Here is a 22,043-nt window from a genome sequence, read left to right as displayed (position 1 = left end):
GCTGTCCTTCTATAAGGACAGGTGCCTTCTAGATGCTCCCTGTACCAGCTGCAGTAACTGTTTAAATCACCTTTGTGCAATTTGTGTCTGTCAGTGATTGGAAATATTATGGGGTTAATAGGTTCGGAATGACATACTTCCAACTATTTAAAAAAATTAAGTAAGATGCAGCATGTGTACTGTACAGAGTGTGCACATTTTAGTATGCAATTATACCTATATGACTTGTTAATTAATTCAACTTGACCTCCCATTTCCATTGTGATAAACAAAATGTAAGCACCGACATTTTTCACAATCTCTTCTTTGACTTATTATTTGATTGGACTAAAAAAACAGCATTCTATAGTTTAAAATGTTTTTTGTTGCATTCTGCATCCTGTTTTACTATTTAAAAACAGTAGCAGTAAACAGTATATACTGTTATTCTTCCTACTACATTTGATGTGTCTGACTGACAAAATAATAGTATTTTTAAGGTCATGTGACGACAATGTAGCATTGTATAATTTCAAATGTTCATCATTGTATACTGCATACTGTTTCATAGGTTGTTGTTGTTTTTTTAATGGTAGTCAGTAGACAGTATACACTGTGCAGCCTGCAGTAAGCAGAAAGCTACTGTTTCACATAATATTTAAAAAATTGTTGGCAGTAGAAAGTATACGCTGCACAGCATGCAGTAAGCAGTACGGTACTGTTTCACATACTATTTAAAAAAAAATAGTAGGCAGTAGACAATACACACTGCGCTGCGTGCAGTACAGTACTGTTTCACATACTATTTAACAAATAGTAGGCAGCAGACAGTATACACTCCACAGCATGCAGTAAGCAGTACGCTACTGTTTACATACTAGTTTAAAAAATAGTTGGCGGTTGACAGTACACACGTGCAGCATGCAGTAAGCAGTGTGCTACTGTTTCACATACTATTTTTATAAAATATTAGGCTGTAAAAATTATACACTGCACAGCGTGAAGTAAATAGTACGCTACTGTTTAACATACTAGTTTAAAAAGATAGTAGGCAGTAGACAGTATACAGTATACACTGTGCAGCATGCAGTAAGCAGTACGCTATTGTTTCACATACTAGTTTTAAAAATAATAGGCAGGAGAAAGTATACACTCCACAGCATGCAGTAAGCAGTACACATCTGTTTCACATACTAGATTTATAAAATAATAGGCAGGAGAAAGTATACACTGCAGAGCATGCAGTAAGCAGTACGATACTGTTTTACATACTCTTTTTATAAAATAGTAGGCAGTAGAAAGTATACACTGTGGAGCATGCATTAAGCAGTACGCTAATGTTTCACACACTATTTTTTTTAAATAGTAGGCAGTAGACAGCATACGCTGTGCAGTGTGAAGTAAGCAGTGTGCTAGGATTCCATTTCGAATGTATGCTTTCAAGTGCAACAATGACGTAAATATTTTGCGTCTTCTAAATTATAAAAAGGAACACTGGCCATTTAAGCTTAATGTTCTGCTAGATAGAATGATTCAGATATGGCTTAAGAAGTGAAGACTAAAGCAACCTCTAAATTAATTCAGCATTAATTGATTGATGATTTTTATCAAATAATTGATTAATTCTCAAAATCCTGGCTTTTGGTATTTGGCCTGCTTTTCTCATGGTATTATCTTTAGGTTGGCCCGTTGATAAAGTGCTTGTAAAGTCTTTAGTCTAAGTAGGTTTTATTATCTTACATGGTTAAGCTTATCCCATAACTCTCGTAATCTTAATTGCCAAACCTTTTTCTTCGTTAATCTGTCCTATAGGCCAAAAATGTATAAGGTGTAGTTCGTTATTTTCATTGTTTAATTGGATGAGCAATTTGCAATCTTTTGTACATCGACAGTTCTATGCATTTTTGTGCTGTGAGTTATCTAGAATAGATTATATTATATACAATTTCATATATATGTTAACATTCTAGTTTTGTACTAAAGGATAGTTAATTAACAATTGTTCAGGTTTGTTTTAGTGCTATGCTAATGTACCTCTCCACCCATGCATGAAATCATCAGACTTATCTTTCTTTTTTTTTTTTTTTTATGTTTGATAACTAAACTGTGGATAGAACATGGTGTACAAATACATATTACATTCAAGCAAAAAAAAAAAAAAAAAAAAAAACTTAAACTGTTAAACTTCCTTTAACACTTTTTAACTGTTTTAAAGGGATAGTTCACCCAAAAATGAAAACTCTGTCATTATTTACTCACCCTCATGTCATTCCAAACCTGTTAGTCCTTGTTTTTTGTTTTTGTTATTTCCCTGTGAAACAAAAATGTAGACATTTTGAAGAATATTAACGCAACTCTTTTGTTTTTTAATCATTTATTTTAGCTTGACAGAAGTTGTTTGGAATGAGATGAAGATGAGTAAATAATGAAAATTTTCATTTTTGAATGAACTATTCCTTTATTGTCCTTTTGGTTATTGTTTTACAAAGGTTTTTCTGCTAATAAATTAAGAGTAAACCTTTACATCTTAGATATATTAATATCCTATCAGAAATAACCATTACAATAACATGAATTTAATGGGATCAGATTAGCTTTAATGTATAAAGTCATTCTATCAGTCAGATGTGCCACATCATCTTTCAACTGCTTTTTGTCCAGCATAACGGTGAAGAATAGGCGTTTAACCCACGTGTTATAACCTTGAAAGTTACAACCCTTCATCACACTGGTAACAGCCAGTAGATCTCTTCAGATCGCCAAGCGTGAGCTGTGATTTCCAAAGAGCTAATGATGGCGGTTATTAAAAATTCAGGGCTTGAACTGTACTGCGGCCATTACACTGGGCACAGTCGATAGCATGACCTTTCAGCACCGCGACTCATTCAGCTGCTCAAATCCAAGCTTTGCTCTCAGATATATGTAGTGTCCTCGCAGAGCACTAGAGGAGTGCTAATCTCTAAATCGAGCTCTTCCTCAATCCTTTTGAAAGTAGATATGATGCATTCTCTAATCTCAACTGTGTCTGGGAGGATGTAGTGTATCAGGAGTCCACTGTCCCTGTAATTACATCAGTTGGGATACACTGCATCACAATATGATTTCAAATATGCTGTACAATGATAATAAACGGTGATAATATACAAGACTATGCTTAGGTAGGATGACATATGTTGCGGGAAGTCTAGGGTTTTATGCCAAAGTTGTAGGTTATATGCCAGGAAGGGGAACCAGTTACCTTGAGAGTTGCTGTCTGAACCAAATTTTCACTGTGCCCTTAAAAGAGTGAGAAAAGTGTAATTTATTGTACCGTTGCATATACTACGGAAGTTAACAGAATATTCCGGGTTCAATACAAGTTAAGCTCAATCGACAGCATTTGTGGCATGATGCTGGTTAACACAAAAAATCATTTCGGCTCGTCCCTCCTTTTCTTTAAAAAAAGCACAAATCGAGGTTACAGTGAGGCACTTACAATGGAGGTGAATGAGGCCAATTGCTGGAGGCTTTAAATGAAATGTGAAGCTTATAATTTTATAAGAGCACTTAAATTAATTCTTCCATTAAAACTCATGTATTATTTGAGCTGTAAATTTGTTTAAATCATATTTTGTACGGTCATTTTAGGGTTTAAGGGTTTGTTGACATTACATTGTCCTGTCAAATTTTATCACACTAAAATCATGTTAACATGCGTATTGTGGCTATACTTTTGAAATAATGAGTATTTTAACGTATACAGATTGGCCCCAGTGACTTCCATTGTAAGTGCCACACTGTAACCCAGATTTTTGCTTTTTAAAGAAAAGGAGGGACAAGTCAAAATACATTTTTGTGGTAATCAACATTATGCCACAAATGCAGTCGATTGAGTTTAACTTGTATTGAACCCGGAAAATCCCTTTAAATGTGTGGTGAATGCTGTTTCATGTTGTGTTAACTTTAAATCCAGTAACAGAGCAGCAAGGCTTCTTACCCTGCTAAAAAAAAATAAAAAATAATGCTGAAACGACCCAAAGATGCCAGCTAAAAAGTGCCCAAAACTCTTCTAAAACTAGCAAAATAGACCAGCCTGAGACCAGACCATCTTTTAGGCTGGTTTAAGCAGGGTGTTTATTAGCTTCTGCATTGGCGTACTGTAATTCAGATTTGACATGTATTTCAGATGTCCACTCTTTTCAGTTCAGTCTGAGAGTGTGTACACATTCTCTCCTCCAGTCAACGAAAGGAAGAACATGAAATTGCTTTTCCATCCACAGCCATTGACCACTTTGTGTTAGATTAATGTGTGCAGAACGGAGAAGCCGGCAGACTTTTACAGCAAGAGCAAGCTTCTGCTGTTGTATGGCAGAAATGACCATATTCCAAACAACAGCAGAGACTGCCCTCGGCTCTGATAACACAGTCAATGTTTTCGCTCTCTTATCTTGTCTTTGACTCGGCACTCAGATTCGTCTGATAACGAGGTTTGCGTCTGACAGTAAATGAAGTAACACCCCTTTTCATCCGGTTCGTATTATTCAGTTCAACAGATGGCCATTAAACTGTTTTCGTGGTGCTAATAACTGTTATCATCTAGCTTCTGTATGTAAATAGGCATATGGTGCCAATTTTTTCACCTGTCTGAGTTTTCATCCCCCTCTGCTTGGCATCTGCGCTGGGTGATTAGTTCATCTCCCATTTTTAATACGTGATGAATGCACAAAAATCTTTGCCAGATTAATTGGCAGATATCCCGGTATGTTGTTGAGTTTTTAAAGGGATAGTTCACAAAAAAGTTAAATTCTGTGATTATTTACTCACCCTAATGTTTTTCCAAATCTGTATGACTTCTTTCTTCCATGACCATCAATGTATGGAAAGATGCAATGAAAGTGAATGGTGACTGAGGCTGTCATTCTGTCTAACATCTCCTATTGTGTTCCACAGAAGAGAGTAAGTCATATGCATTTGGAACAACATGGGAATGAGTAAATGATGACAGAATTTTCATTTTAAGGTGAACTATCCCTTTAAAGTCTGTTTTTCCAAAGTCCTTGTTGCCGGGTCAGCGCATTCCCTGACGTTTGCGTACACGGGCAGCTGTCTGTTTTGTAATTGAGACGTGTATGTTCGCTTTTGTGTAACAGATGGCATTGTGTGCTTAGGCTGATGGCTAGGAAAATAATAATTGCATTATTCCGGCCAAAAGAATATTAGCTTCTGGATTATGGCCATTTTCAGCCGGCACCCCTACGAGTACAGCATATGCACTTCCATGAACTAGATATCCAAGGAAATTGATACATCTGGAATAAAGCTTAACCCTTAATCTGAGCTCTCATCTGCCTCGTAGGATTTCGATTCAACCAGTTTCCATGTACCCGGCAGTGTGCCTTTCCATCCAGCTTAGCTGTCGGACTGTACACACGGCGACATCTGAATGCAACATATAATCTACCATATGGTGGAGGAATTTGCTGCTCAACATTTGGCAATAGTGACTGCTTTGGAACGCCTTTAGGCAGCCCCTCCTGTCGGAATCTCAACTTCCCTTTCCTGCTGTTTAGATGGGGCTTCTCTTTTATTAAAGGGCTGGTTAGTTATAAACATTTAAAAAAAAGAAAGAAAAAAACATACTTGAACCAGTAGCATTCTATTAATGAGAAAGAAATACAAAATAATATTTTGCTTAAAGAAAATTAAGCTTATCTTTAGGATCATTGTCATCATTTACTCTCATGTTGTTCCAAACCTGAATGACTTTCTTTATTCCATGGAACATAAAATTAGATGTTTGGCAGAATGTTAGGAACTGATGGCTTTAGTCACCATTCACTTTCATTGTATGGTAAAAAGATGCAAAGTTGGGTTTGGAATAATATGTGGCTTTTTTAGAGGAGTGCACTGTCCCTTTAAGGCTTTGTTAGACATAATTAGTGTAGTTACTGACTTACTGTTCATATGAAAACATGTAGTTAAAAATACTTATATAGAACAGAGTTTTATCTTAATAAATGGTACTTTAATGATACATATATATATATATATATATATATATATATAAAATAATAATAATAAAAAAAATGAAATTTTACCAAAAGGTAGAATTGTTTTTGTTAAGTATATTTGATAATTCGCAGAAAAATTAACATTCTGGCATTATTTACTCTCCCTTATGTTGTTCCATAACTGGATGACATTTTCTTCCATGGAACACAAAATGAGATGTTATGCTAGGGACTGACATGCTTAATCACCATTCACATTTTCTGTATAGTAAAAAGAAGGGTTTGTAACAATATTGGGGGGGGGGTAAACTATTCCTTTAACCTTTAAATACATGGGAATTTCACCAAACACTTTTACCATATATATATGGATCTTTAGAGACCTAGCACGTATATCTGTCAAAAATGGATCTAAAAAATGCCCAGATAGTGTCAAATTTTCCAAATATTTTCAAGACAACTAGAAAATAATTTAATTAAATATATTTTGATGTTTTATTTTTCATATATCAAAGAGATAATGCAACAATTCAGGATAAATCTAGAACATGATTTATTACTTTTATTTCATGAGATGCAACTGGTTGTTAAAAGCATATTGAGCTAACATAACACATAATCTACACAAAATCTACACAAGCCACACATTAGTATTTTCTCAGGCACTTATTGAGTCTAAATAGATGCACAACTAAATAATTTCAATAGTACAATAGTCATATCATACTGTTCATGTGTTACACTTGCTATAGTTTACTTCCATGTTGTTTCAATCACTGGAACAACAGCACAACCTTAAGAAATAGCATGGATATTATGTTTGTGTACACGCATATGGGATACAGATAATTCACCATTGTTGCACAGAAAATCAACATGATATAGTATTTATTTGTACGAATATAGTACTCATTTCTCTTGTAGTAAACAAAGAAATAGATATCATGTGATAGTTAACTCATAGAGATATGAAATAATCATAAAAACTTATAATTTATGGAAGTGTAAAAAACACACACTATTACATACACAGTACCTAGGGTCTCTAATGACCATATACACTTTTGGTACTTAAACCATTATATTTATTTATTTATTTATTTCTGTGTGTGTGTTACACTATTTATAAGAGATACTGTAGATTGAGGAATACTAAAGAGGTGTGGGCACAACTCCAAAAAATGGTACAGGGGGTGAAATTAGGTCCAGGGTCACTTAAGACCAGAGGTATGCGTTTAAGGGTTAAGGATTGTTAGACTTAAATCAGTGTAGTTACTGACTAGATCAGTTTAAGTATATTCAGTAGTTAGTAGCAATTATTCTTCCACCCCTCTGTTCCCATTCCTGTCAGCTATAGAAGCTGCAGCCATGCCTCCATTCAGGTTACAGAGAGACCGGTGTGCTGGAATTTAATGTAGACATCTGCTGTGCTGTAGGTGGCAGGGGAGTGTGTTTGTCTACCAGAGGCATGACCACCTCTTTTCCACACGTTCTCCCTCCTCCCCTTCAATCAGCTGCTCCGGCCAGAGAGACTGGAGGACTATTGAATCTATTAGCATAACCTTCTGGCCCACTGTCTGATCACATCTTTGTGAGTCGATCGCCCTCACACCAGCCTTTATCTCAATCTTTCATCTCTTACTTGTTCACCCCCGTCTGCATCTATAAAGTTTATCCTCTTTCAGTCCAGAGTGATGCGTTTGTGCTTCTTTTGCATGACTAGTAATGCTAACTGAGGGGAAGCTCACGAAACCTTTCAAGAATATGTCCAGGTCATATTTCACTTTTTTGTGCTGCTTTGAATATGTGCTGATTTAAAAAAAAAAAAAAAAGACTGTATAACAGTATTTTTATACTATAATAGAGTAAAAAATTATATGTTACATCAATAAGAATCTAACGTGAATTATCATAAAATAAGAGAATAACATAAATACTCAAAAGTAAAACATACAGACACATTAGAGTATTCCAAATTTGGGGGGGAAATTTACTTGATTTTCATGAAAATAATGTCACATTGCAACAATTCTTACTATTCTTATTAGGTCCCAAAAACCCTTTTGATAATGAGTATATATATATATATATATATATATATATATATATATATATATATATATATATATATATATATATAAACGTATGGATACATTTTGGAATGGAAATGTGACCTGGTCATGTTTTCGACTTTTTTTTCACTTGTTTGTTTTTGTACTTGTCTTGGTTTTTTTGTTTTTTGTTTTTTGTTTTTTATACTTGTCTTGTTTGTATCGCTTGCATATTAAAAATTGTGGAGGTGCAGTATATCATGATAATATTTACATATATCTATTGTCCATTAAAATATGATACCATAATACCATAATAGCACAATTTTACGTAATATTTTTTTTTCCTCCTGATAATGACCCTTAATTGAAATTATCCGTAATTAAATGGTCTGCACAGTAAAATAAATGTTAAAGTTTCAAATAATAATACTTATATAAATATTTATATAATATAAATAATAATTTAAAATAATAAACTTTATTTTAATTATTTTTAATAAATTGAATTAAAATAATAACACTTTAAATACTTATATTTTAATTTAGTTACAATTTGTAATTTATAATAATCAAAAATACATTTAATTACTTTAAAATAATAATTGGAATTAAGTTAAAGATAATGTTTTCATTACAATAATTTTTTTAAATATATCTTTTTTTTTTTTTTAAGTAGCCAATAACCTGCTTAATGTTTTGAAAAAATTAAAATAAAAAAACTGCATTATCACCAGCAAATCTCAGAATAACCAGCCAAAACCTTAACAATTTAACAATAGAGTTGAATTCCACTAGCTGTTCTAACAGCCTATCAAGGTAGTCTTGGAAAATACTACTAAATGGATAATAAGTATTCTTTTATTTATGATGCTATGGCGGCCGAGGGTCAGCATTTGCATGTGAGCCTGTAGCAGTGTGGAGAGAGACAGGGGCAGAGGAAGGTCATGTTTAATTGAGCCACCTGCGATCCGCAGCGCTCCCAGAACTGCCCCTCCTGTTCCCACCCTCATCTTGAGCTCACACACACCATCATAGAGGAGCTGTCATATCATCCCCCTCTGGAACAATTAGGTTTTGTGTGCTTGCTGTGGTACACTGCTCTGAAACCACTTCTGTTGTTTCTATTTTAATGATACAGATTGAGATTTGAAAAGGAGAAGATGATCTTTATTTATAAGAATTCCTGAATGAACTAGTATACATCCACTAATGTACCACTATGCCATTTTGGTCGCAGTTTACATTAGTGTTCACTTTATAATAGGGCTGAACAACATATTGAATATTTACGATATGTATTTATTATTATGTTTTGAATATATACATTTAACGGACATCACAAATATTGCAGGGATTTTAATACACTTTTTATTTTGCTATTAAGTTTCCACATAACCTTTTGATTTTTGAGCATTTTGAAGCTTGATTCATTTGAAAGAATGAATGAATTTGAATGAATTGGTTCAAAGCATTGATTCAACGATTCGTTTGCGTCATCACTCAAAAAAGTTAATTGAAGGTTTCACGTGACACTTTACATACCACGAGAAAAAGTATACAGTATATGTTGCTAAATGTTGCTATTTTTTTTCTATTGTTTGTCATTATTGGTGCATGTAAATAAAAATGATTAAATATCATTCTTGTGTTAATTTAGTGAACAGGATGGGAAATTATAATTTTTTTTTTTCTTCTTGCTTTTAATATTTTGAATCTGCTTGGCAACAATGATTCTGATTCCTCTGATTAAAAAAAATAATAATAATCACCATTTTAAGCCATTTCAGAACAAATACATATCGGGATATGTATCAAATATTGACTGAAAAATATGGAGCTGTATCGTCCAGCCATAATCTAAAGTAATTTTTTGGTAGAACAGCTTGTAAATGCATTTTTAAACACATTTTGCATTATTACTATTGTATTGAATCAATTCACATCTTAAATGTGTAACATGGACACTGTAAGGTTAAGTATTACCGGAATATCTATCGCCACTGCTTTTCAAACACTGAACTGCGTCAAAATAAACAGTATAACGGTACATTAGTGTATCAATAAAAAGGAGAAACAAAAATGCAGAATTTAGAAAGTGTTTCTTTTTAGAATCTGGTTATGAGTTTTCCATCATTATTATTAGTGCAGTCACATATTTAGACGGTTTGTGATTTTTTTATTTTTTTATTCTAAAGCTTTATTTCCACCATTGAATATACACCCACACGTGCCGCACACATGGGAATAACAAACCAGTGATGGGCGGAAGCGTTCCCCCGCTTCTTACATGGCTTAAAAGCGTTATTAATTCACAGCATTTAAATTGATAAGTGCTACGAGCCAAATACTACAAGGGCACTCTGAAAAGCAAATAGCGACCTAGTGAAGAAATTGATTTTTCCGGCTGAAAATGACTGCATGATGAATGATTTGACTGCACTGCATCCAAGTGCATGACAGAGATAATCTCGGTAGTCCCACTGGTGACCTTATCGTTCTCGGCAGGACAGACGTGTCCGCACGCCTGTCTTTGTGCACGTCAAGGTTTCTTGGGGCGGCGTCCTTTAGGGAAACAAAGTTTCAACCTTCTCCATCTTGATGTCATGCTGGAAACATTATGAGGAAGAGAAAGTATCAGCGGTAATCTCAAAGTCAACAAAGGCTGTTGATAATTGGATGACTGAAAAATTGGAGGTGCGGGAGTCTGCAACGGCAATTGCTGAACAATAGACAGTGTTTTGCAGTTAAGTGTCTTGACTGCAAGCAAAGTGTATAGAGAGAGAGAGAGAGAGAGAGAGAGAGAGTTTATGAAAGCAGACACAGAGTTTGTAGGGGAGGTAGTGTTTTAAACTGAAGAACAGATGGTTTGGCGGCATATTGTCAAGGTCACGAAACTTTAGAAGTTTTTTTTTTCTCACCGTTTGTTTCAGACCCTTTTGTCTTTGTAGATGTTAGCGCCTTAGATATGAATAGCATTTATCTATTTAAAAGTACCTATGCACGTTGCCTAGAAATTAATTCATACCTTTTTAGAGTTGTGTTCTAATCTAAAGTTCTAATACACACAGCATTTGCAATGCAATGTTATAGTTGAGACCCCAAGTAGAAAATAGCATTCCTTTTATTTCATTTTTTGCCAAGTATTGCTTTATTGCTCATACAAGGGCAAGTATGTAGAATACTATTGTACATTACATATAGGGTCAACATTAAATGTTCATGACGCACCGTAACGTGACATTTCTGATATTGGCGTTGTTTCAGAGGCAGAGCAAGTTATTACATTTTGATTAAAGATTACAAAAAACAACTTTTTTTCCCCCCTTCACAGTAGGGCTGGGTATTGATACATATTTCCCAACTCAATTCGATTCCGATTCAAAATTGCATATGTTACATACTGTATATATTTTTGTTAAATTTTTATTGTTTGCTTGCATAATTTGTACTATTTACAAGTATTTAAACTAGCTCCGTTCACACATGCAACCAGGTAAATTACAGGAAAATCATTGGGTTGCCTTTACTTGTAACTGTACCAAGTGTGCTGTTCACACACAACATCAATAAGGAAATTTATGGGTAATGACACAACTTCGCATTAAGGAAAATTGCCAGGTCAAAATTTACCAGTATTTTCAAAAGGGTTCACACATGACCTCTAAACTGGAAATTGTAGGTAATTTTCTGGAATAGGCTGTATGTGTGAATGTGACTATTGATATGTTGAACACATGCTTAATCGGTACTGTCTCTTTAAGACTACCAGCATCAGCCAGTAAGCGCATATAACGAGAGAAGATGTGCGTAATTTTTTAGCACATCCAGGTGTGATTAGAATTAAATGTTTCTTTTTTTGTTTTTGTTTATACTAAACAACTGACTGTAAAAAAAAACAGAAAGTGTACATTAGAAAGATACATTATTCAATGACGTATGGATCCATGGATCTCATCTTTGGACACACAAAATTAGTTAAACCAAACTTTCACTCTCAACACGCAGTGAAAGGATCTCTGTGCTAATAACCTATTCTCCACTATACTACTCAATCACTGGTGAGTGAAATCTGAACATTTACCAGCCAGTGGCTAATCATAGACAGTTTAGTGTGAGATTTGATTGCACGTGAAAGATCGATCTTGGGATTTAAGAATCGATATCAAGTGCGTTCAGACGAAGATCACAATGCATTGGAAAATCGATATTTTTACCCACCCCTACTTCGCAATAATATGCACTGATAAATTGTGCACAATAAGATCAGGTATTGCGCAGAAAGTAAATGTTTAATTTTCATGTCATGTTGAATCAAGTTGAAAATGGCTCTGACAAGGGCATTTTTGTCATTTAAAATATGCTAAATAATATATTATATGGGTTTAAAAAAAACAATTGTAGCTTATTAACTACTATTGTATTCACTATTAATGTACTATTACCTTCTACCTATTGTTGCCTATTTTGCATATGAATAGAAGTATAACCTCTAACAAAAATAACACAATTTGAATAAATATGAATATAAAACAATACAGTATATCTGTATTTATACATTACCATATGAAAGGAGTTTGATTAAATATTCACTTTAAACAATGTTTGGTTAATGAACACGGTAACCAACCTGGCTAATATCTAATGTCACAGTAGTCATGCCTATGATCCATTGTCTGCCACTTCTTTACCTCTAAAACCCAGCATCACAGTAAATTAATATACCTGATTTAATAATGTATGTAAAACTTTTCTAAAGCTTCAGAGAGCAATAGAACTTCAGATCATATCAGGGTCCTTGGAGAAAGTCAAACTCTTCACTTCTAAGTAAAGAGCATTCTGGGGTTGCACACCGAAACTTTGCGCAAATCTATACGTAGTGTTTTATTGTCCTTATTTACAGACTACGTACAGCTAATTTAAAGGGATAGTTCAACCCAAAAGAAAAATTCTGTCATCATTTACTGTTGTTCCACACCTGTATGACTTTATTTACAATGAAAATATTGGAAACAAGCAGCATGGACATTCTTCTAAACTTCCCCTTTTGTGTAGAAAGGAAGTGATATGGGTTTGGAATGACATGAGGGTGAGTAAATGATTAAATAATTTTCATTTTTGGGTTAAGTTTCCCATTAACTAGGTGTAATGTAAATATGAAGAGTGTAATTTCTTCACCACAAAGTTACAAAAATAGTGACTGTTTTCAAACTGGTTTCCCGAATACTAAACAGAACGGGCCGCCCCAAACTCGCACCATTGGTCAAGCTAGGGGTGGGCGATATGAACAAAATCTTATAGTCACGATATGAATACATTTATATCACGATAAGGATATATATCACGTTATAGTAAACATTTTCTGGAAAATCAATAAAAATTGGTTTATATATTAAATAACCATATTGTAATGCCTATTTCTGGAACTTTAGTCAGTGAATTACATACTTTATAAATTAAAACTACTTTCTCTTTATTTGGAACAAGACAAACAAAGTCAAAGTAAGTAAGTCAATAAAAAAATACAAATCAACCTTACCAAAATGATTAATATAGCAGTATGCCACATTTCAGTTTAAAATGTTGTTGACCAATATTATTATTAGTATTATTATTATAAACTTTGCCCAAGAAACTTAAGATCTTCTCAAAGCAATGCGACAAAGAAAATAAAACATAAGTAAAAAACAAATATATATATATATATCCAATGAAAATAGACACTTCTTGAAGAAAATATATAAATAAATATCACTTCTTGCAAAATAAAAAAATAAATGACGAATTAATGCGGAGTTCATCTTTTGGCTTTCATAACATTCTTTTGCACGCTCATTTTGAGGTGGTGAAACAGATTGGATGTATTACGAGTAATTATCGTTGAGTGAACCACAGATGTTGCACCTGCTTTAATAACATGACATAAGAAAATAAGAAGAAAATAAATTTTTCTTCATTTTCTTGACCTGTTTGGGAGTCTTCCCGTTCTGTGGAGATTTCGTTCTCCATTTGGGGATTTCCTGGTTCAAAAATGACTGAGTAGCACGAGTGATCCTGCTCTGAGCTCTCCTGTCTCTGGAGCACAAATATCAGAAAGCCTGCTGGACTTAGGCGCGCTTCGGAGCTCCAGAGACAGCCTGCGCCATAGTCACGTGAAACATTCGCGTGTCAGATGAAAATAATATTTTGCGATTTTAAAGCGCCAAATGCACAATGAAGGTTATTAAATTTGTTTGGGCTGCCGCAGAAAAATTTTCAATGCTGGAAAATCCCTGTCCATGTTTCTTATATTCTCTCAGTCTCATGTAAAGCCCCGCCCACTGATAGAAAAGCCCATTGCGATATACACAATATAGTAAAATCTCTATCGGTTGACACTTTATATCATCGCCATGATATATATCGTCATATCGCCCAGCCCTAGGTCAAGCCAGTGTTGCTGTGTCGGGCTAGTGATTTGCTCAAACAAACAGAGCAATGTTTTAATAGTGCCACAGAGTCACAGTGTTTACATTTTCAGGGATATCAGCCTACACATGGCTTACTTATAGCTGTCTCTGCAGAATAAGATGGGATTGGAGAAAGTATTTTAAGATAAAAACACTTTAACTAGGTAATTTTAGCCATATATTGGCCACGGCCAATCTCATATATGTTATATTAGATGTGTTAGCATACACCTGTCCGGAGCATGGCGCATCTCGCTATGGGTTTGTGTGGCCACTATCGCTGATCTCTAATAGACACTTTGATAAGCACAATACTCAGAATTCTCCTCATCTGTGAACTGATACGGCCCCTCTCATTTCAGACGTCTGTCTGTCGTTTTTAATGTCAGGCAGAGGATCTTGGCGATACTATCTCCAGGGTGCTGACACCAGGCTTTCCTAGCACGTCTTTGATCTGAACGGAGATCAGGAAGGGGAATATCGGATTGGAAATACGGCGGTTTTGTGTGGATAGCTCACTCAAAAGGAGCCAGGATTTGATTGTGCTGATCATTTCTGTTTCATGTAGCAGAACTTTGTAATTAATTGTGTGGTGTTTTATCAAATCGAGAAAAAAACTTTTGTTTAAATGAAATCTAGGGTTTGTAGACAAGACATGTGGTATATTTATTAACAGTAATGTTTGAAGACAACTGTCTGTTGTTGGAAGTCCAGAATGGCTTGTGTTTCTTTGTTAAACTACTTCATTTCTAATAGGATAAATCTCACAAAAACAGGTCAAAATCACATTTCACCACAAAATCAAGAAGAAAATAAAGGAATTATATTATATTATATTATATTATATTATATTATATTATATTATATTATATTATTATACTGAGGAAGGAAAATTAAGTTTATTTTTAGCACTTTTAACTCCAAAAGTCTCGTTACAAAAATGCAAGTGCAGTTTTGTTTTGTTATGTTTTTTTGTAATTCTAATCAAAGTCTTACTAGCAAGTCAGTCCACTGTCTGCCATCTTTGGAATGCTCTCGGGAGACTATTTCCAGTCATGCCAGTAAAGCTCCTATCTACTTGAATGGTGGAACACCGAAATACCGAAAACGGTTGGTCAAGATTACGATCAAGGAACATATTTCAAATCAGCAATAAAATTTGACAATACTGGAATCATTAATTGTGGTTCTTTACCTCATATTACGCTAAAAATTAAATTTTCCCAGCTTGTATAGCTAATGCACATGCGTGTTCTAGAGTTGATTGACAGGAGATGTCTATATCTAAAAGGTGATTGGCTCTTTTAACTGTAAGGCAGGACTTCCTTTCTACATCCGTTGACCGTTGGATGCTTGGTTGAGCATTCCAATTTCTCCCATTCATTTTAATAGAAGTGGCCCATCTCTGCTAAATAATTTCTGTTCTAATTATTCTGAATGGTGTTAGATTAGATAAGATTCTAATTTTTAATGCAGCAATTAAAAATATATATTTTTGACAGCAATGAATACAATTATGTATTTATATCAGGGTAAATTTGGCAGTACAACAAATAATACCATGAAGTATAAATACTTTACAATTTAAATTTTATATATATATATATATATATATATATATATATATATATACACTGTGTATATATATATATATATATATATGTGTACTGTATATTCTGTATATATATATATATATATATATATATATATATATATATGTGTGTGTGTGTGTGTGTGTGTATAGAATATATATATATATATATATATATATATATATATATATATATATATATATATATATATATATACTGTATATATTTGCTTTACAGAATTAAGAATGATATTTTTGCATTATGGTAATAAAAACTTGGGGGTAATTTTCCTTATATGTCATGCAAATTTCTGCCACAGTACAACAAATCGTGATGGTCCTAAAAATAGATTTTATTTTCTTTATGGAAAATATTCTTTCTTATGTCTTTCTTTTGATTTTAAGCTAAAATTTAACCTGAAAATGTCCTTGACAGTTTATAGTCTTTCCCAACTGTGTTGAAGTTTCATAAAAGCCAGTTGAGCTACTGTATCTGACAGACAAAATGATTTGACTCCCGTGTCAGCTTGCAGAACTCCAACACTTTGTTCTCATTATGATTAGTCACATCACTGTTTCTCAGTACCATCTAGAGCCACTCACATGAGTTTTATTGAGATTTGATATCATCCACCAAACAGGGTCGAAGAAAACACTCTGTTTCAATTAATGCTTGAATCTTCAACGTTATAAAGAGATCAGAGCTGTACTGGTGCTGAAAATTAATGTGTTTTTTTCTTTCTTTTTTTACTGGAGGCCCAGAGCGAGCACAAGAGTAAGAAAGGGGCAAGGGAGTGTGGCGAACAGATGTACGAAAAACTCTCATATTTCACTGGCTCGCTGTGCCTCTAGCACAGCTCGCGGTGGTTAACAGGTGAAGCGCATTAATGCCAGCATACCAGAGCATTCGCTACTGACCGCTGGAACGCAGTACAACATCTGCTACTGTAATGGAACACAGTGGCACACGCTGAACACATTGGCCACATACACACTCCCCGCATTCAAATATGCATACTTTCCTATTATATAGTATGCCAAAAGCAGTATGTCAATGGAGAAGTATGTCCGAATCCATAGAATTTATAAAACAGTTGGCGAGAAATACCTAGATGACCTACTACATCCAGCAAGATTCTGAGAAACACATCCACTGGACAGTGTACTTACAAAAAAACATCAGAGAATCACAAGTGAGGCAGCTCTTTTCAACTGTAAGTGCTATGTAAACCATGATAGTTGTTCCTTGTGGTAACTTGTACTTGTTTAACGAAACTAGAGTATTTTTCTTTTCCACGATTGTTGTTCTTGCGTCATGGGACAATGCTCACATTCCCAGGTGAAGTATGACTGGAAAATATTCATATTTCTTACTTTCATACTTAAAGAACATACTTTAAAAATGGCGAGAAGTACGTTCTTTATAAAATGCAGTACATACTCTGACAGTACAGAAATTCGGACGCAGCTACCATAAAGTTTTGGGACTGACAAAAAAAAAAAAAAAAGAAGAAGTACCCACCAAAGATGTATTAACATCCAGAAATTGTTAGTAAACTTCCATCGGCCAAGGTTGAACATTTCTTGGTCTTCTTTTCCCAAGGTCAATTATTTGAATAAATAATTGAAATAGGGGGCCTGGGTAGCTCAGCGAGTATTGACGCTGACTACCAGCCCTGGAGTCGCGAGTTCGAATCCAGGGTGAATAGCGTCAAGCCTCCACAAGCGCTAGGTCTCTGCGGTAACGCACTCAACAAGCCATGTGATAGGATGCGCGGATTGACGGTCTCAAACCCGGAGGCAACTGAGATTCGTCCTCCGCCACCCGGATTGAGGCGAGTCACTATGCCACCACGAGGAACTAGAGCGCACTGGGAATTGGGCATTCCAAATTGGAAAGAAAAGGGGAGAAAATCACAAAAAAATAACAATACAAAAATAATAGAAATAAAAAAAATAAATGTACAGATTTAATTTAGACTTGTGTGTGGAGTCTAACTTATCTCAGTTTAAAAATAACTGCAATAAAATTAAGCCAACGCATAGTTTTGCACAGAAGAAATCTGCTAAAAGACAAAAAGTAGGTGCTCGCGACATACAGTTGGCCTCTATAAAGAAAAATGCTATTCATTACACATAAGGTGTGCTCCTTTTCTAGGTGGCAGGGCCATAAATCCGGTAATAACCTTTTTATCAGGAGCCAGGGTGACACCTTAATGTGACATATCCACCCAGATGCTGTGCAAGAGAAAAATGCATTTGTAATCTCCATGTATTCGAAGCAGGAAACCCATCATATAAGGATATAACAAGGGCTGATGAGCCCTGCGACTCATGCCATGAGGAATAATAGATGAGGGTTGACCCTCTCACAGAGGAGAGCACACAGTCACGGACAGCCAGTACACCGGGCCGTTTCCCATCTCTCACTTTAGAAAATAAGAGTATCAATGAACATGCAGAGGAGAGAGGAAGACAGAGAACCAAACGAACAAGCATTGTGAGTTTTCAAGCAAGTTTGAATCAAGTGAGGTATGTTTTTGGGGCCATATTATGCACTTTTGTAGCATTTTATATTTTTTCCTATGAAGTTCATTTATAACATTAGTCAAAGTTTATTGCACTGAAATTCCGCCTTGTCCCTTACCCTTAGAATTAAACTTGCTTAATGCTACTATATTTTTAACCTTCTGAGACCTGTAGGTGACTGCTGTGTGCATTTTCCATTTCCCTTTTTAATTTGTAACTAGTCACACCTAATAAACAAGCAAAAAAACAAAACAAAGAAAACAATTATGTTCACATATGTGGACAGTGGGACTAAGTTGTGCAGTTTTAAATAACACCAAGCTATAGAAAGTCAGACATCCAATCACTGCCAACCATGTTAAAATAACATTATACATTATAAATTCTGAATCTATGTTCTGATTATCATTGTCCCATGTCTGCCAAACATGTTGAGTGGTCCAAACATCATCTGCAGCCTGAAACTGAACTTTTGGTTGGATTTTAGGAGTGAATGAATTTAGCTGCATAGAAAGCTAGGATGCTCCCTATTTAGTGGATGACTTAACCTCCAGTGTGCTGTCTGTCTGCACTGGTCTCAGAACAGTTAGAAATGCACCTTATTTTCATCCTAACGCCATATAAAGCCTCTGAAAGCAAAATCCTTTGGCTTTTGGATGAACCCATTGATTTTTAATGCACAGTGAATATAGGAATACATTTACTAATGTTACTGAATAGAAAGTATTGTTCAGTGATAACAAAATAAAATATTACCAAATTTATATTAAAATAAAGAAAATTGACCCAGAGATGTGTTAATGTTGAAATTAATTCAAATAACTAACATGTTTTTTTACTTTTGAGGAAACAATGTCCCAAAATCCACATATGTGCACATCATGCTTATCAGCGTGCTGACTCGCAAAAAATGAATGTCGCATATCAAATGAAACTATAGATGCTACTCTTTACATCCAAACTGGTTTCAATAAAAACAGGAACTTTCGTTGGCTCTGCGCCCATAGAAGCACTTCACGGAAATTGACGTCATGTTGTTGTGTCACATGTCTTGGTGTGGCAGAAGTTTAACCTTTAAGTGACAGTCTAGATTATTTTGAACAGTATTCAGTTGGTTTGAATTAATTTAAATTATGCGTTGTGTAGAGCGAAGCTAAAATGCAATGTCCACGCATGTTGACTCTGGGTCGCATGAGGTTAAAGACAATGTGAAATCAAAATGTACCCTATTTACTTTTTAATACATGTTTCTGGTCTTATCGTGAACGATTAATCTGTTCACGTTATTCTAATGACATATGAGCACATAGCTTGATGAGCAGGGTTTAAGTTACTGTTTAAAGTATTTCCTTTTTCCTTTTCAAATCATTTTACTTCAACTGTTTTTAAGCATTTTGCTAATAGTTTTATAGGTATTATGCATTCAACGTTTATGACTTCATATTAAATTAGAGAATTCATGGAATATTTGCAATATCAAAAATTTACTTTTCATTTAAAAATAAACTAGTAAACTCAAAAAGGTTATTAAAAATGATGTAAAACTTGTGACTAGTTACAGGACCCAAGATGTACACTTTCACTTATACATTCATATACACTTTGACTTAAACTTTTGGAATTGATAAAGAATAAAAAGTCCATGGATATGTTATGCGTCAACCCCATTATTTCAGTTATTTTGTCTTGATTGATTTTTTTTTTTTTTTAATGTAGTACTGTATTTCCCTCTCTTTAGTCAGAGAAAGTTGCACAGGTCTTAACCATCACACCCTTAAAAACATGTCTAGATTTCTCCACTAAATGCCGCTAAGACCATTATCTGTATTTATGAACACAAGCTTGTACAAATGAGAGCCAATTATTGTGACTTAATGATTGTGCTCGGAGCCGCCACCTCCTCAGCGCCACTGTGAGCAGATAAGACGGGAAATTTGCTTAGAGGATTTTTTGCAAATGTAATTGGCACTTTGTGTACAAGGATGATAACTTCATCCATCCATTATCACGAGTAACACCTGCGATGATGCACAGCGCTCTCCGGACGGCGTGATAGATAATTAGTAATGAATCAATATGTAGAGTTAGGAGAGGAGGCACCGAGTGCCCAAATCGTGCACCACGTGACTGATAAAGAACGAAAATAAACAGCAGAAGAACGCCAGAGATGCGGGTGAAGAATGAGTGCAGTCCTACGATCCACACATCTCTCTGCCGCAGTTTTGGGACGCTCTGATATCTTGCCACCATCCTTTCTGCCCAGTTCTGTCGTGAATATATTAAGAAAGAGGGATGCTGAAGCTTCTATCTGCCAGTGGGCCAGAGGCACGTCTAAATACCTTCACATCCATCAGACAAAGCATGTAAACTGAACAGGACATGCTTCATTTGCTGCACTACAAGTCATTGGAGGTGTTTTAAATGGCAGTGAGTGTTTGGCTGAAAGTGTGACCTACAGTATGCTACTATTTGGAGGATAGCCAATCATATACCACAGGTCATTTACATAAGTCTTGAAGGTACACTTACTAAAACAGATTTAATTAATGGATAGAGAGAGGGTGGAAAATGGTTAAGAACTAAATTATATTGCCACTTCAGCACTATGTCGCCCTACCTAGCTGTTTGCTTTTACCTGAAGACATCCATAAGGACATAACTGGAGATAAGATGGACAGGACTAAAAAGTGACCCTTGCTGCTGTTCTGTGTAGGGTTTGATATCAAGTCAATTTTTTTTTAAATCTAACACTAGGAGACATGCAAGCGAGCAGTATGATTCGTGTCTGACTTATCCCTTATAGACAAGCAAATTGAACCCGAAATATTCTGTATAGGATGAGAAGGGAGAGAGACAGACAGACAAAAATTGAAGAGCGAGAGAGAGAAAAGTGGTCTGAGGAGATCTCATTCCCTCCTCTATAATATGGGATAAAGACATGGTTTCACATATGGTGTATTGGTAATGGGGTGACAGGCCACAAATCCTCTCATTTAAGTGCAAATGGCTGTTCTTTTTGGGAGGCCTAAGCATCTACCTGCCAATGTCATTCTAACCCCCTTTGGAAGACTTTCTGTTGTTGGTGTTTTACTGTGGACCATATGGAATTCTGGAAATAGCTTAAGTCTGATAATTAATAATTCCATACATTTATATAGTGCTTTTCTAGGCACTCAACATGCTTTACATAGTATAGGGGGACTCTCCTCAATCACCACCAGCGTGCAGCATCCACCTGGATGATGCGACGGCAGCCATAGTGTGCCAGTACGCTCACCACACACTAGCTATTGATGGAGAGTAGAGTGATGTAGCCAATTCAGGGATGGGGATTATTAGGAGGCCATGATAGATAAGGGCCAATGGGGGGGAATTTGGCCAGGACACCGGGGTTACACCCCTACTCTTTACGAGAAGTGTCCTGGGATTTTTAATGACCACAAAGAGTCAGGAC

The 22,043-nt window shown here is 35.2% G+C and overlaps 1 protein-coding gene across 3 annotated transcripts in view; it reads left to right on the top strand.

Moving 5' to 3' along the window:
• Nucleotides 1-22,043, top strand: part of LOC127455490 (neuronal PAS domain-containing protein 3-like) — a 425,888-nt gene that overhangs the window by 267,498 nt on the left and 136,347 nt on the right. The gene's annotated exons all lie outside the window — the stretch shown is intronic.

The sequence above is a fragment of the Myxocyprinus asiaticus genome, chromosome 17 (genome assembly GCF_019703515.2).
Source record: "Myxocyprinus asiaticus isolate MX2 ecotype Aquarium Trade chromosome 17, UBuf_Myxa_2, whole genome shotgun sequence".
Taxonomy (NCBI): Eukaryota; Metazoa; Chordata; class Actinopteri; order Cypriniformes; family Catostomidae; genus Myxocyprinus; species Myxocyprinus asiaticus.
The sequence above is the reverse complement of the archived record's forward strand: the minus strand, read 5'-3'. Positions and strand labels throughout refer to the sequence as shown.